The following is a 17,686-nucleotide window of genomic DNA, read 5'->3' on the forward strand; positions in this document are numbered from 1 at the left end:
AAGCAGAAGCACACTTAAATGAACTTATAAACTCAGACAAAAATAGGGAAAAAAAATAGTGTAACAAATTTGTAACGAAGACAAGAGTCATAATGAAAGTGTTTAAAACGTGATAAAATGCAACTGGTAATTTATGTCTATGAAAAGCACAGGAAGTGAAGTGATAGGGAGTTTAATGGGATGTGATATACATTAGTAAGATAACTTTTTGACAACTCTACATAAGTATGAAACAAAAACTTCACTTCCACAGGCAGACACAAGGGGTCGGGGCTCTCAGCCGCTTGGAGCGACCGAGTACACGGTTGTCCACAACCTGGTTCCATCTGAACCAGGCAAATATCACAAACCGGACTCTAAAGGAGTCTATGCGCCTCACTTTGGGGGACGGGTAGGGGGGTGGGGGGACTAGGGGGCGAGAGGGGATGAGGGGGGTTAATGGGAGGGGAAAAATCATCAAAACAAGCAACCAAATCGAAACATCAAATAAAAAGAAACATCTCAACATTAGACATAACATCGACGAAGGTAAAAATCAGGGGGAAGAATATCAAATAGCACGTAAGAATCAAAGTCAAAATAAAACCAAGCAAATAGATTATGGATAAACTGAAAATATGTTCGTGGAATGTGGCGGTATTAAATGACAGGAACAAAAGGGCACGGCTATGTGGGATAGTTAATCAAAACTCATTTGATATACTATGTTTTCAGGAGACCCATATTCCTTGGGGCGAAAGAGACTCAATTAGGATTCCTGGATACAATATATTGGCAGCCACAACCCAGACATCTAGAATCCGGGGTGTTGTTATCCTAGCTAGACCATTTCTCTGGCAAGCAAAACATAAATTAGTTGATTCTTTAGGTAGATGGGCTATTATAGAGTTAAATGTAGGTATTACGATCTGTACAGTATATGCATCTAATCAAGATGATCCCTCTACATTTGAGGTACTGGAAATGGAATTAGCCTCTTGGCCGGGAATATTAATATTCTGTGGAGATTTTAATATCTCTTTGGGACATAATGCATTGCGATCGAACCAGGATTTTCATACCTATATCGGACGAAAACCAAAAGTGTTTAAAGTCATCTGTCAATTTAAGGAAAGTCTAGACCTAATTTATATTTGGGAATTAAAACAACAATCTGATCCCGGCTACACATACTTTTCACACCCACACACCAAGTATGTCCGGATTGATTATATCTGGATAACTAGAGACTGTTCTGATAAGGTACAAATAAGTAAATTCCCTAAAACGATCTCGGATCACAACCAGTTGACTTTAACACTTGATACTGCAAATTTCAATAGGCCACGCTCAAGTTGGACTTTTGACAGAAAACTATTGGTAAATAAAGATTATGTGGAACATATAAAAACATGGACTCAGGGCTTTTGTGATTGCAACCGATACAGTGCCTCTAGGGGCACAGTTTGGGATTGCTTCAAAGCGGCCCTAAGTTAGAAACAATTAGCTTTGTAGCTAAACGTAGGAAGGACGCTGACAATGACAACAAGCGACAGATGCACGAGCTGGCAAATATTGAGGAGGAACACACCAATTTAATAGGGAGGGGAGAGGACGGGGGACCCACCCTGAGGAAAATCCTGATTCTGAAAAGCATGCTAAACAGTAGACTTACTCAGAAAGCAGCTGAGATTTTTCAGGTAAATCGTAACAAGATCTATGAAGATGGAGAGAGAGTGGGGAAGCAGTTAGCTCTACGCGCCCGCCAGAAACAATCACATAATACAATTGCAAGTATCAAAGTAGATGGAAAGGAATATACAACATCAGAAGACATACTAGAAATTTTCAGGCAATGCTAGCAGAAATTGTACCAGAATGAGGACAAGGCAGACCAAGAAGCAGTAAAAGATTCTCTTAATACATGGCTAGCCGAGATTGGATCAAGTAAAACTTTGGACGAAGATATTAGGGAAAACTTCGAGAAGGATATCACACACACAGAGGTGTTACTGGCCCTGGCAGAGCTAGCCTCGGGAAAAGCAGCAGGCCCGATAAAATTCCACTAGAACTCTATAAAATTCTTGGCGAATGTATAACACCACATTTATTAGATCTATTCATAGGGATTCAAGTAAGCGGCATCCCTCCTGACTCGTGGAAAGTTACAAATATAATTATTTTCCCTAAAAAGGGAAAACCCCCAAATTTGCCTTCATCGTATCGGCCAATTTCCTTAATAAATTCAGATTCTAAGATATACTCTAAAATTTTGGCTAACCGACTCAGGAGGGTTATCGAGGGTCTTGTCTCCCCGTGGCAACACGGCTTCATCCCCGGCAAATCCACCACAGACCACACGCGTAGGGCTATATCGCTATTTGATATTATGAACGCGACGGGGGGCCGTATGTCAATGATCCTACTCGATGCCGAGAAGGCGTTCGATCGTGTTTCCTGGGGCTTCTTATGGGCGGTGCTCAAGAAAAACAACTTTGGGCCTAGCCTCTCTAAATCAATTAGGGCAATGTATTATGAACCAAGAGCCAGGGTTTTAGTGATGGGACAGGAATCTAGGCCATTTGAAATATTGAGAGGAACTAGGCAGGGATGTCCGTGCTCTCCGATCCTGTTCGCCATGTACATCAATCCACTGATCCTCAAATTAATAGCAAGCAATGTAATTATACCTGTCACAATAGGCTCTTATGATACAAAGGTTCTGGCAAACGCTGATGACGTGGCGGTAATAACACCCTATACCTCGGAGGCTATAGCTGAAATTGAGATTATCACACAAGCCTATGGGCAGATATCAGGATATTCTCTCAATCGGGATAAAACCATGGTAATATGCACCGACAATATTCAGTTTGACGACCCAAAGAAGGTAGATAACGCAATATATCTAGGTATAAATATATCACCTAACGTAGAGAACATTAATGACCTAAATTATGAACCCCTACTGAAAAATATCAAGAAAGATCTAAAGAGGGTATACAGTCTTCACCTCTCAATTATTGGGAGAGGAATTTTTTTTTAATGAATACACTACCCAGGCCGTTATATTTGTTTCGTGCTATTCCTCTAATAGTCGAGGATAAAACTATTAAAGCGATAGAATATCAAATGAGCAAATTTATTTGGAATTACGGCAAAATCAGAAGGGCCCTAAATCATTTATCCCTCCCGGTACACAGAGGTGGGCTAGCAATCCCCAATATAATGCTCTACCTATGGGCCACTATGCTCCAACAAATGTCGCCCCTGTTTAATATCTATACAGTAGATCCAACACATGAAGAAAATGTTATACCATCAATATATGAATTAGCCTTGGGAAACAGGGTCAAAGGCTTGCTGTTAAAACAATTAGAACCCTCGTATTATAAAAAGGTTAAATTCAAGATTATTAAAAGTGCGTGGAAAATCTGGAAGAAAACATCGAAGCAACTTGAAATCCCAAAATTTAATAAGTATACACCATTATGGAACTCATCTGTGCTACCAAGACAAGCTACCGATGACATCTCCAGACGATGGGAAAAATTAGGGGTTTTAACTGTAGGAGATTTCCTTCAGGGCGTCTCTGAAACCAGGTTTCAGTATCTACAAACTACATTTTTAATTCCAAATACAGATATTTTTAAGTTTATTCAAATCAACACTATCCTTAATAGAAAAGTCCCTAATATCTCTTTGGTAAATATCCCCCTATTGGATTGCATAGGGAAATCAGCATCCAGGATAGGTACATTTTATGACATGTTGTTGGAAAGTAAGAAAGATGATGTAGAGCATACTGAATCTATATGGGCAAATAAACTGAACAATCCTAACGTGGACATAGACATGTCACTTCAGCTCTTATCGGGATTATTTATGTCTTCAAACCTAAAGGCCCAGTTATATAAGACAATATATAATCTATGTAGAAACAACAGGAGAGGAAGGGATCAAGGACACTCCTATACCCCAATCAAAATATCAGTTAAACAACAGAGGAGTGACTCAAACAAGTTAGAATAAAAACTAAAGAAGGAGCACGTGAATAAGTGATGAAAGAAAACAAGGAGAAGGAAAAATCACAGTGATTTTTTTATGAAACCCTCACTCACCCAACTATTGGGTGACATGCTTCATCATCGGGTTGTTCACCGGGTATGCCAAGTGCATGCCCGGTGTGCTGCTACACCTGCAACTGCAGTGGAGCTGGTGACTAAGATAAAAGCAGTGCAAAAAGTGATAGTGAAGTTCAAGTGTAAGGCTAAAAAAGTGCGTGTTCCAACCAATACCCAATTTTAATAAGGGTTGAAGCATGCACACTGGTTAAAAAGTTAGGCGGACAGGTTTGACCGTGAATTTGAGTCAAAAAGTCCTGTTTTTTAGATCATATGGTCAACATGTTTCTGCTCATCATGGCCACTTTAGCCGAGCATTCTTCAGGACCAAATTTTGACACTGGGCGGTATACGCACGCTAAGGCGTACCCTAACCTCAGTGTACTGTGAAAAGCGTAAACTCACGGTTGTTTACCGGACTATCCTGAAATTTACCAGGATGTTGTAATGTGAAAGTTCAGTTAACTTCACTTCTTAGGTCGGTGGGGCGGGTTTTCTTCACTCCGGAAAAAGCTGCATTCCGAAGACTCCCCGCATTTCAACCTCTACAAGGCTCTGCCACCGCCTGAATATTCAGGTGGTGGTAAATTTCAGGATAGTCCGGTAAACAACCGTGAGTTTACGCTTTTCACAGTACACTGAGGTTAGGGTACGCCTTAGCGTGCGTATACCGCCCAGTGTCAAAATTTGGTCCTGAAGAATGCTCGGCTAAAGTGGCCATGATGAGCAGAAACATGTTGACCATATGATCTAAAAAACAGGACTTTTTGACTCAAATTCACGGTCAAACCTGTCCGCCTAACTTTTTAACCAGTGTGCATGCTTCAACCCTTATTAAAATTGGGTATTGGTTGGAACACGCACTTTTTTAGCCTTACACTTGAACTTCACTATCACTTTTTGCACTGCTTTTATCTTAGTCACCAGCTCCACTGCAGTTGCAGGTGTAGCAGCACACCGGGCATGCACTTGGCATACCCGGTGAACAACCCGATGATGAAGCATGTCACCCAATAGTTGGGTGAGTGAGGGTTTCATAAAAAAATCACTGTGATTTTTCCTTCTCCTTGTTTTCTTTCATCACTTATTCACGTGCTCCTTCTTTAGTTTTTATTCTAACTTGTTTGAGTCAATATATAATCTATATTACACACCCGCCAAACTGTATTCTTGGGGGAAAAGAGCAAACTCCGAATGTCCCCTGCTGCGGTACTAGTCCAGCACATCTGATACATATGTTCTACGAATGCGATTAATTAACATCTATTAGACAAATGATAGCGGAATTTTGGCAGGAAGTGTTCGGCCAAACCGTAGCGGAATCACCGACGCTATATCTACTAGGATATGATAACACTCTCAAGCACAGCAAGGAGGAGGAAACATGCCTATTTCTAGGGTTGGCGGTGTTTAGAATAATTCTAGCAGCACGATGGAAAGAGGCAGACCCCCCTAATTTTCAAATCTGGCTGACACGATACTTAGGGATTTATAATCAGGAAAAAGCAATTTATGCATGTAGAGGGAAAAAAGCCAGGATGCGAGGCGAAAAAATTTGGGAGACAATCGAGGGCTGGAATAATAGGACCAGATAACTACAATAAAATTAACACAACTCCTTTTTCAATTGATTCTCTGATGTAACCAATATGTTATGTTTATTTTCTTATATGATTCTATGATTTGTATTAACAGTAACAAATATTAATGTTAATACATGTATAACCTCTGTTTATGATTACGGTTGTTTTTTTTTACTCTGTCCAAATTCTTCTTTTTGTGTTGCTAAATAAAAAAATATATAAAAAAAAAAGGAAGGCCCACATTCATACGGAGTGGTGGCTGGCATAGCTCGCGGGTGGGGGGCAGGCACTGGGGGGTTAAAGGAGTCACAGGGTGTTGCAGGTGTCGTGGGGGGTCGCAGGTGTCACACGGGTGGAATAAAAAAAATATACATAAACTTACCTTGATGCCGGTTTCGCATCTCTGCTCCTGCTCTCCTGTCTCCGACCCCAGGAACAGGAAGCAGGCAGCCAAGCTCCCTCCCCTAAGCCAATCATAATGCTGCAATGAAGCTTTGTGATTGGTCTGAGCGCTGTGACACGGCGCTCAGCCAGGGGCTGGAGGGGTGGGCATGTTCTCCATGAAGGTTGTAATGCAGCATGTATGGAAAACGGGGAAAGTGTGCGTGACTGGTTTGGGCGGCCCAAGAGGGCTGGCCAAACTGTCATACAGTGCCGGACTGGGAACCAAAACCGGCCCTGGCAAAGTGCTCGGCCGGCCCCCCTCCCCCCTGTACGGCCAGTCCGGGCCTGCTGTCGTTGTGCACTAAGGAGTGGGCAAACCACTCCTCCCCTGCTTCGAGAGCAGCAGAGCAGCCCCACCCACTCACCCACAAAGCAGCAGGAAGCAGCATAAAATGATAATAACTCCAAGTTATAATCATTTTATGTTTCTACTTGCCACTGCTTAAAAGCAGTGGGGCGATGCTCCTCCTACATAGTGGAGGAGCTGCCACTTTTCAGACGCAGACCACGTACGGCGTGGCTTTAGTTGTAGGGATCACTTGCAATTTCCTTTGAGAAAACGACTGACTTGTACAGTATTCTCCCACTGCGATGTGTTGTCTTCAAAGGTAAAGGAAATACGTATGTTTATTTAGCAGCTGGTATCTTTAGGCGTATTTTGAGCTGATAGCAATAAATACAAGTTTTCTGTCTTCGCCTTACCTTGTGTTGCTGCACATATTCAAACCTGACAGCGACACATATCTTACAGTGTAGGTTCTGTGACTGTCAGCTGACAACATAATGCTAACCCGCTTCTAGCAAGCGAGGTGTGCGTAGTGTTGGGGCACAGTGGAAACTGAAACGAGTCTCTTAGTGCGGTGCCTAAGGGATGAGTGTATGACACGCAATCATTACCAATTCACACTTTGTTCTATGTGTACGTAATTACCGACACTTTAAAACCCATAGCCCTTCCTCTCTCTTGCCTGCTGGCTCTAACGAACTGGAGTAAACAGATGAGTACTAGGTGACAAGTCTTGCCGGAATATGTAATTGCCATTTAATATCAATTGCACGGTTTGCACAATCTATCTGTAAGCACCAGGAAGCTGCAGTGTGTGGCATTGGGCAACATACACATTTCACTCAGTCTACTGCACAATGGTTCTCAACATATCCTGTGTAGTGCTTCTTCTAACCTAAGTGACCCAGGCGCCAGCGTAAAACTTACTAAATCAAATACGTCCATAAAAATTTAACTCGCAAAATAAATTAGCCTGCATATAAACTGTTGATATAAAAATATCAATGTATTATAAAATGCACACATACAATACAATTTCAGCCATAAACAAGACAAAATTCAAATTGACAACTTAGAATATCTTCCATTGTTTCTATTATAAATGTATTTTCACACAAATGCAAGACATATTAACCTTTGTTTTACCATATATGTCATCCTGAGGGAGGAAAACTACCACCTTTTAGTATGTTGCCTTATACTTCTTAATTTGACCATCAATAATAATTTCCGACTTCCTGGTGAACAGCATGGAAATATGCCAATTACATTTCGGCTCATGAAAAACTAAAGTAAGCCTTCTACCGGGCACACCTTTTTCAGTGACTCCAATTAAACATCAGGGATGGACCTTGGATTTCCATCTAGCTGAAACAATGAAATGCTTCACATATAACGTTCGAAGCAAAATCCACTAATTTACTGAATAGATAAACAAATTGTTTAATGTTCTGCTCATTGAACATATAGTGCATAAATACTATTTGTGAGGACGTATCTAATAACATAGTATTTTTAATTCTGATGATCATAGATTGTTCTTAATGATTTTTTACTTCTAAAAGTAGCACACTATGAATGATATTTAATATAGGTTATTGCCCTTCGAAGGGGACCAACTGTTGTAGTTGGTCCATAATGTGTCTGAGTGTGGAGATGTTTAGGATCTCCGACTTAGTCATAATGATATTATAATTTAACTTAAATATCAGATATGGACTTTGAATCTCCATGGGCAAAAACCTGTCATTGCTTTGGAACGTTTTACAGAGTGTTCCTTCAATAAACAATGCCTCTGATAATGCGTCTTTATTATCCTACCTTTCAGTGTTAGAACTATTAGGAGGAATGCCACATAAACCTGTCAAGGCGTCACCTAAATGTGTGGCCTCTCCTAGGTACCAAGCAGTTTGTTTCAACCTTGGCGCCTAAAACAGAAATTTAGATTTCATAAGAAGTTTGTGCAAAAAACAGGAGCAAGGTGAGACATGCTAATTACTAGCAATCCTGACCACTACCCTGGATGCATGATATTAGACATTCTGGAGGCTTGTGAGAGGGTATCCTACTTCCTCACTAAAGGCATGATTGCTAGTCTGGCGGTCCCTGGGGCGCGGCGGCTGCCGTCTTCCTACTGCCCTATTAAGAATTGCCCCGCCATTGCCGCGCCGTAGCCCACAGGGAACCGCCGTTCCCTAGCTGGGTTGCAGCAGTCAGGAGGCATCATGGCACTCCCACCAAGCATATTAGGAGGCGGTATCTCCTCCATGAAAACCCCGGTGGGGAAGAAACAAAGTGGGCCCTACTGTGCTCCCTTGTTCCTCTGCGCCCAGGGGGTGCATCCAGAGGGGCACAACATGTGCCCTCCTGTGAGCCTGCACCCCAGTTCCTGCACAGCATGGACTTTTCAGTCCATGGCGTGCAGGAACTGTTTTTGGCATTCCCATCACCATGCCCATTTTCAGGGCACCACCATGGGAATGCCAAAAAAAGCCTGCCAGATAGAAGGAGACTCCTAATCTGGCAGGTGGCCCGACCACGCCTTTGGTGGTGCGGCGGCGGTGCAGACTCTGTACTGCACCGCCAAAATCATAATCAGGCCTTAATAGACTTATCAGAGTAGTCCAGTTTGAATTGCACAATTCCTCATTCAATTATTAGGTTCCCTTCTTCCTAGTAAAGACAGTTTGATGAACACTATTTTAGCAGAATTTCTTTTCCAAAATAGTTACCTGACCCTCTAGTGACAGACTCTGTTCAGAAAACAACACTAGATTATTCATATATCCTTTCGAAGTGAATAGATCTACTCTCAGTGCATAGCTAGGTGTAAGTTGGGCAAATGTTATTGGCAGCATTGTGTGATCGTCTAACATCATCAGTGTTATTTACAAGCCCAATAGCATTCATCCAATTCTATTTATTTCTGTAGACAATTTTCCCTTTGAGAGTATTGTGGACAAGAGTGTCCCCGACATAATTGTGACTGTATCCTTCACATAAGTCTGACGTTTGCAAATGTAAAGGATGCAGACAGATGATGAAAGGCATCTTTGAGAATGGGACTCTGCTGGATACCATAGCTTACATGTAGCAAGGGGAAAAATACAAATTGTATAAAAATTTCCTAGGCAACTCAATTCCTACAAGAGATTAGGTTAACTAGCGAACAAACAATATGTTGAGGACCCAATGCACTGACCACAACCAAATGATAGAAAAATATATATATATATTTATTCAAATAGACAACAAGTGTTTTGAAATTAAAAAAGGGGAAGTCAAACAAACCCTTTGGTGAGACAAATATGCATATTCAACTACTAGGAGTCAAGAGGGGTAGAAAAGACTGGATCGCCCTCCACTCAATCAAACACTAATCAAAAAATGACCCAGTCCTCAAGGCAACGCAGAAATAAGTCAGGCTGTAAACAGTTCTAGATCGTCCAGAGAGCACTCTAGTTATATCTCTATTCATAGAGATTATACCACCGTTTCAGGCTGTTGCCCACGTTAAAAATTGAGCCCATCTCTGATAAACAGAAAACCATCCAACACAATACAGACATTCACTCAAAGGGACAACATTTAGGAAAAGGTGTGAATAGCTAGATGACACCTCACGGGCGCACCACCAATGGGGCCCCTGGTTGGTACTCACCAGGTTAGCCCTGTTCTCATCATCGGTGTCAAATAGCTTAACGAAAACGTGTCCAAGACCCAAAGTAAGAAAAATAACAGTGAATGGTGCAGTGTACAAACAACATATATGTGACACAAGACTAACAGCGTTCAACATATAACACACACTAAACTGCGCAGCAAGATATTACTCGTACTTTATTGATATCTTTTTGTTGCATTGCAGTTCAACATGTAATATAAAAGGGTGAGATATGAATACTACCTATCGCCTCATACTCAACCCGGGTTGAGTATGAGGCGATAGGTAGTATTCATTGGACACGTTTTCGTTAAGCTATTTGACACCGATGATGAGAACAGGGCTAACCTGGTGAGTACCAACCAGGGGCCCCATTGGTGGTGCGCCCGTGAGGTGTCATCTAGCTATTCACACCTTTTCCTAAATGTTGTCCCTTTGAGTGAATGTCTGTATTGTGTTGGATGGTTTTCTGTTTATCAGAGATGGGCTCAATTTTTAACGTGGGCAACAGCCTGAAACGGTGGTATAATCTCTATGAATAGAGATATAACTAGAGTGCTCTCTGGACGATCTAGAACTGTTTACAGCCTGACTTATTTCTGCGTTGCCTTGAGGACTGAGACAAATATGCAAACAATATCATGGATATAATATATTAAAAAACACAATAAAAATGTACATAATAACATAAACGGAACACAATACAATTTTATATTTGTGAAACACTGTTCCGTTTATGTTATTATGTACATTTTTATTGTTTTTTTATTAAAAACATTTTTTCTGTGAAATACTTGTTGTCTATTTGAATAAATATATATATATATATTTTTCTATCATTTGGTTGTGGTCAGTGCATTGGGTCCTCGACATATTGTTTGTTTGCTAGTTAACCTAATCTCTTGTAGGTATTGAGTTGCCTATGACATTTTCATACAATTTGTATTTACCCTATCCTAGGAACTGTGTGTGGAATCACGGGGTCCTTGTTTCATTGTAAGCAAGGGGAAAAATACTCCACTGCATCGAACGTGAGTAAGGTACCCACATTTACCTACATGTAGCTTGGCTGCCTGTCAATTTTTGAGAAAGTGAATACAAACCTGCAAAACATCTCTGACTGGCTGAGTTTAGTGGTCTATCTAAAGCATAACCTATCCAAGATGGAAGTTATGTTTCTGTGACCTCAATACTTAATAATATCATCTGTTTCTTTTCGACCCCCCCCCCCCACATACTACCGGGTGTGTACATTAAATTTGCTAACCAGATTTTAAAAAATGAGGATTGGCCGTGCTGCCCGGAGTGGGATGGTCAGTGAAACAAGTGATTGCATCATGATCACTCCATGGAAGGGGTTGCTGTCATGACTAGTTAATGGAGATAGGCACTTTGAACCTGCTGCTTGCTTAACTTCTCATTGTGTATTTTTTTATTTAGGTTTTTGGAATTCATAACGGGTCCAACCTTGGTAAATAAGATCTGACAAAAGCTAGGTGCACAGCATTCCCTTCTGCTACATCTTAGCATTTCACATATTGGTATCTTAATCAATTCACCCCTCAATTAAGATTGAACAGACACTCGGACCTACTGTTTGATGGAAATCCCCAACTTTTGCCTCTGCCCAGGAACAAGTCACACTTCAACCGCATCACATCTGGTTCTATCAACGACTGGACAGATGCGTGAGCAAAGCTAAAGGCCCACACCAGCCGGGGTTACAGTCTTCACTGATCCCGGATTACCTACGTAAGTGGGACACTACAAAGGAGTGGGTGGTCTCAAGATTCTACACAATACCCTTTGACTCTCAGTTCTCTAATCCCACCTCGTTATCACTGAAAGCCTGGTGGTCAGAAGACTCCAAGTGCAACGCTCAGAAGAGGTTGGGTTTGACCTATGGAACAACATGACAAGTCCTTGAGATAGGCTCACGTGAAACTGAGCTATTTCAAGATCCTATACTGATGGCAGTGGCTTTCAACAAGGTTCCTAACTTGGTCATCATTTAGGGATTGTCAGGGGTGGCATCTGCAACCCCAAGCATGATCCTTGCGACCTCTGGTAATGCCTTTGTGACCTCTGACCTCAGAGTCTGGCCAAGGCAATGCCAAGAAGAAAACAGAAGTTTAATGGTGCTGTGATGTGCACTATTTACTTTCTGCAGCTCTGGCTGCAAACTAACTCTTTGCTCGGTAAAAAAAATAAGCATACTGGAGTGCAATATAGATATCACTTCCTGGGAGGAATCAGTGTCTCATCGTATGATTTCACTTTGTGTTATGTGATTGGTCAAATGGAAATCAAGTGATGTCACTGTCGCTATCCCTGGTATTTTGGTTAATTGAGGCCCATGGTTACTAATGTCCAAGATACTCCCTACTGCCTCCTGCCGTGCCACCAGAATGAGACAGTGTTCATGAGGTAGTGGGAGGAGCCCGCCCATCATGGCCGCTCTGAGCTGTTGCTCCATAGTGATCCCTCTTGCCAACTTCGAGAAAGCAGTGCAGTTAAAGCGCAACACCTTCGCGCACAGACAGCAGCGACCCTCCAGGAGTGACACGGCGGAGTCCCGATGGTCAGCCCGCGAGGCTGGACGCTGCCGACACTGTTCTCCTTAGTCTGTTAGGGCAAGGGATTCAGTCCTATTCGAGAGACTTTATTTAACGCGCCTGACCCCAAAATGGCGCCTGCAGAAGATCGTCGCCTGGGGTAAAAAAAGCAACACCCAGAGGGAGGACCCCTTTAGCCCCTACAGCGTAGTCGCCGCAAAATCTATGGTAATAGCAGCAACAGCTCTGGCCTCTAGGGAAGACCACAATCAGCTTTATGATCAACCAAGAGAGATACCGGAGGCCCCCGCCTGATCCTAAAATGGCGGCTGTCTCTCCCCTGGCAGATATAACTTAGAAATACTGAGGACTCTGGCTCTGCCCTCAAGCTGCACCTCTGCACAACAAACTTCCCTCCTTGTTGAGCGAAAGATAAAGATGGGGGACAGATGAATGTAACACCAAGGTCAGAACCCCTTGCCTGACCCAAAGATGGCTGCCACAGTGGTCCCTTCCATGTTGTGCTACTACTATGGGACAAAAAACTTGACATCGACCAGACCTCGAACCTTTCCCGCATCAGGCCTACCCATCAGGACATTGAATCTGTGAACTTACCCCCAACCGTGGAGACCTAGCTAACTGGCTGATGCCCGATGGAGCTACCTGATAGCTAAAGAGGCGAAGGGCTGTGGACTTCCCCCCTCGGCTGTCACCTACCCAGCCGGACGTTGGGCAGACTTTCCTTCGTCTCTCCATCTTATTCTCCCTCCTACTCCTTTGCCCTACCCCATTACCCCTCTATGCTCCATTTATTTCGTCCTCTATGTTCTTTAAACACTTCCACGCTAATGACAAAGCCAGCTCGTCCTGGGCGTTCCCTGCGCTGCGCTCATGACGAGCTGGCTTTGTCATGTAAAGTGGGATTTATGTGCATTCAGCGCACAGCGGGAAAACCCGCTAGCGCTGTAGTGGTTAAATGTTTTCCTGTTGAGACCTAGCTATTTGGCAGATGCCCAGTGGAGCTATAGAGGAGATGGGTTTTGGACTTCCCTCTCGACCGTCACCTACCTAGCTGGATTTTGGGCACACTTTCCTTTGTCTCTCTGTCATATATCCCTCCTACCCCTTTACCCTTACCCCCTTCCCCTCTACACTTCACTTATCTCGTCTTCTGTGCTCTTGTAATATTTTTCTAGCAACTGATGTAACTTGTAACTGATATAATTATGTAATTTTTTGGAACCTCATGTAAAGCGCTCTGATACCTCCAGATCTATCCAGCTCTATATAAAACTCATCAAAAAAGTGTTCATGTGTTGTGGGAGTGTCCCCGGATAAAATCTTTCTGGGCTCCAATGGAGAATACCTTGCAAGTCTCTTTTCTAAAAACAAATTCCAGTTCATTCATGTTTAAATCTGTTTTTATTGATTTTGTTGTTTTCTCTTTTCTTAGTAGAAGTTCAAACAGTAACAGTTTTGAGGAAACAACATTATAAAGTAAATTATATTGCCAAATGCTCAACATGCTTCCACATATAATGCAGCTTCATAACATCAAAGGCACACTGTAAAAAAATTATATATTAACTACATTGGTGATGATGGTTAGGCAGGAATCAGCACGTGGAAGGTTGACGGGTGGTGTGCGCCATTTGATGAGAATGGGCGGCGGGCGCTTGTGGACAGAGCGCTGGGGGCTGTCCATTCATAGTAATAGCAATGTGTTGGTCCTGTTTAACCCTGTGTACAATGGGAGGCGGGAGGGAAAAATAATTGGACAAAGCAAAAATAACAGGAATAACTTGGCCCAACCAAAGTAATGCTCGCCCTCCTATTCATCAAATGTAAAGGTGTTACTTAAATTTGAAACCACTGGTTCCTTATGTCGTGTTGGTAGGTGGAGTAGCAAGGGAGGCCCCCCCCCATCTCTACAAAGCATCCATTGTGGGGCGGCACACCCTCCCTGCTGTTCAATGCTGCTGCGGGCCGGCAAACACCACGGGAGCCCAAAGGGCTAGCTACGCTACTGGTGTTGGTTATGCGAGACAAGCACCTAATTCCGGATTCGAACTTTCTCACCCAGTCCATTCATTATACTATTAAAAGATTCAAGTTGCAAGATTAAAAAGCACGACTGCCAGGTAGTCTGGGTGGTCTGTCAAACGGCTGAGGTCTCTACAGGCTTGTGGGTTGACCTCTCACAGCCCCTTTGCCCAGGAGTTGGGAAAGCATGAGAATGCCTCCTGTCAAGGAATGCCTGTGGAACCGTCAAAGAGCCCCGGATGTGTATGATCTTGTCACAGAAGTCTGATAGAGCGGATTAACTATCAAACAATCAAAATGTAGTTGAGGTTAATTTGAAAAGCACAATGATAAATATAATATTTATATAATAAAATGACTAAATAAAAGTTACACCACATGTATACAAACTATCGTGGATACAACCTAGGGATCTGTTCTCCCTCTCCTTCCCCTACAGTCTGTAACCAGTGCACATATAATTAAGGAGTACCAGAGCGAGCTAAACCAGTGGTCTAAATTGAACGTCTTCTAGCACAGCGACCACTGAAGCCACGTTCTGGCTGAAAAATTGTGCACTAACACAGTCTGCTGCATTCCCTGGTCCAGGTGTCCATCTGAGTTACTTGATTAGGCAGACCCCTGTACTCCCTAGAATTGCAGAGGGCAGTTCTTAATTTGAGTCAGTGGTTTCCGGTGCTGGGCACCAGCAGTTAATTGTCAGCACCGGCACTTGGGACAGCCTGCCACAAGGTGCCGCTATCTAGGTAATTTAAAGATGACCACAACAACTGTTACTTATTAATGCTATATTCATTAAACATTTCTATTACCTGTAGCCCAAACCATTCTTATATGTTTGGAGGCCTGAAATAGTCTGTACTTTCACACTTGTAGGAGAGTGACGGTTTGTAGTTGTGTTGTTACTTTCATTGGCAGCATGGCAGGTGCAATATGTGGGGCAAACTGCAGTGCCTCTTGACGAGAGCCCTGTTTTATAACAAATTAAGCTCTGACAGAGGGATGTTGCTTAAAGTGGCTCAAAGGCGCATGTACACTTTTGATTAAGAGACTTGTGCTGCTTCAGAGAATCACCTACATAGATGTTGTTCATCAAAACAACTCTCAATTCTCACAAGATGATCTTTACGTATGTTGAGACGGCCATTTTAATCAGGACCAAACTTGACGGCTGATAATGCAGTCTCAACATATTCAATCTAGGAGTCTTTGTACCGGCATAACAGACCTCAATCAAAACAGATTCACACACACTACTATATTGAGCCGGCATATAGCACAAAGGATGAGTATGCAATTGTATGCCAGAATATTGTTACCAATTTAAGCATCTTGCAAAATATTGTTTCTTAAATATAGTTTACAAACATATTGGTCTATTGTTTGTAGATTTTCAGTTATTAAGTCCAATGGTGCAATATTTTTGTGAGGGATATTTAAGACAAGATATTTCTGTCAGACCATGTTTTGGCTTGAATACTCCACTACCAGAGCGATGATGCACCCTTGTTGAGGCTCAGTGGGATGTGCTCTTACCTCATCTCGTGCCACAGCAGTTGAAGTCAATTCCAACACACTTAGGTAGTTGAAGTCACACCACCCCAGATCTCTGCTCCATACAGAGCAGCAGTCTTAGTTCCCTCCCCCCCCCAACGACCACCCCCACCCCGATACACCGCAAGGGATTCCTCAGCAGCCCCAGCTCCTTAACTCCATTTAAAATCAATATTCCCCCTTTCTGCAGCTCCAGGCGCCGTCCTACTCTTCAAGATCGGGTCAGTCCAGGGTTTTAAGTGGGGTGGTTCCATCTTGTCTCATACCTGGTCATAATTAAAAACTGGCATTGAATCAGGTCTCTATCGGACCCTAATTTATGTCCTTAACTTTAATGGGCAAAGACACTGATCTATTACTGAACAACAAATATAAAAAGATTTAAAGTAATTCATGTCAGCACCATACTTTATATGTATATTTCATGTGTTACTTAATCTTCCATTCTCGAAGAGTGTTAACTATTTCCAGGATGGTGTGTTTCTGTTTTTTTCCATGTAGCACATTACTCTTGTAAAGTGCATACTTTGAACTGAGTCGCCTTCAGGTGTTTATAACGGGCTACGGTTAAGAACTCTGGAGTTGAGGCTGCAGCAGGGACAGATTCTCACACTGCCTGTCAGTGGGTCATAAAGGGGTTCAGTATACTTGTGGTCATCCAATCCTTGACCTCTCTGCACAGCACACAGGTCTCAGCAATGTTTAATTCAGTCTCTGAATTTCAGTATTGAAACAGTTTCAATATTAATTGTTTTCAACAAAACCATTGTTGTTACTCATTTCTTTTAAACAGTTACCTATTGACAAAGCCAATATTACTGGCTAGTTGTAGGTGTGTGTCAGTGGTTGTGTTATATATTTGGATGCAATAACAGAGAGCTCACAGAGTAACTAAACTAAAAGTCAGATGGCACACCAGGAAATCAAAGAATTTTAGTTTACCTCTTTAAGCCATGCCCCTAATTACAAAGGCAGCGGCCCTTTTAGCAACCCCCCACCTCCCCCCTCCCCCGCCCACACAATCACACACTTTTTTCATTCCACTTAAAGCCCTGGGCGGTGTTTAATATGTCAAAAAAACAGTAGGTACCAAGGCACTTGTCAGGAGGCCGCCTCAGGTTGCACCACCTCCCTGCCCGTGCCAGCTCTGCCAATGGCAGTACCTGTGTGTAAGTTTGAAAATTCATACTACTTGAGGCCCCAAAAACTATAAAATGGCTTGAGCGGAAGGTATTACTTGTTTTTATTTTATATTGAAATAATAAATAACTGTTGTTCTGCTCATCTCTAAACAACACAAACAGTGCCCCATGTGGCAACTGTCATAAGTGCTGCTGTTGACATTTAAGTGCTGGTGCCAAGCACCCAAAACCACTGGCTCTAATTAATCTCTGGCCCTGGGTCAGTCGATGCCATTCATGGTGAACGTCACTCTCATATAGTTGTAAGGG

General features: G+C 42.5%; 1 protein-coding gene across 2 annotated transcripts in view; it reads left to right on the plus strand.

The window, feature by feature from the left end:
• The window catches only part of CRTAC1 (cartilage acidic protein 1), a 1,631,295-nt gene that overhangs the window by 1,087,499 nt on the left and 526,110 nt on the right, over positions 1 to 17,686 (plus strand). The window lies entirely within an intron of this gene.

Source organism: Lissotriton helveticus, chromosome 5_1 (assembly GCF_964261635.1).
Source record: "Lissotriton helveticus chromosome 5_1, aLisHel1.1, whole genome shotgun sequence".
NCBI lineage: Eukaryota > Metazoa > Chordata > Amphibia > Caudata > Salamandridae > Lissotriton > Lissotriton helveticus.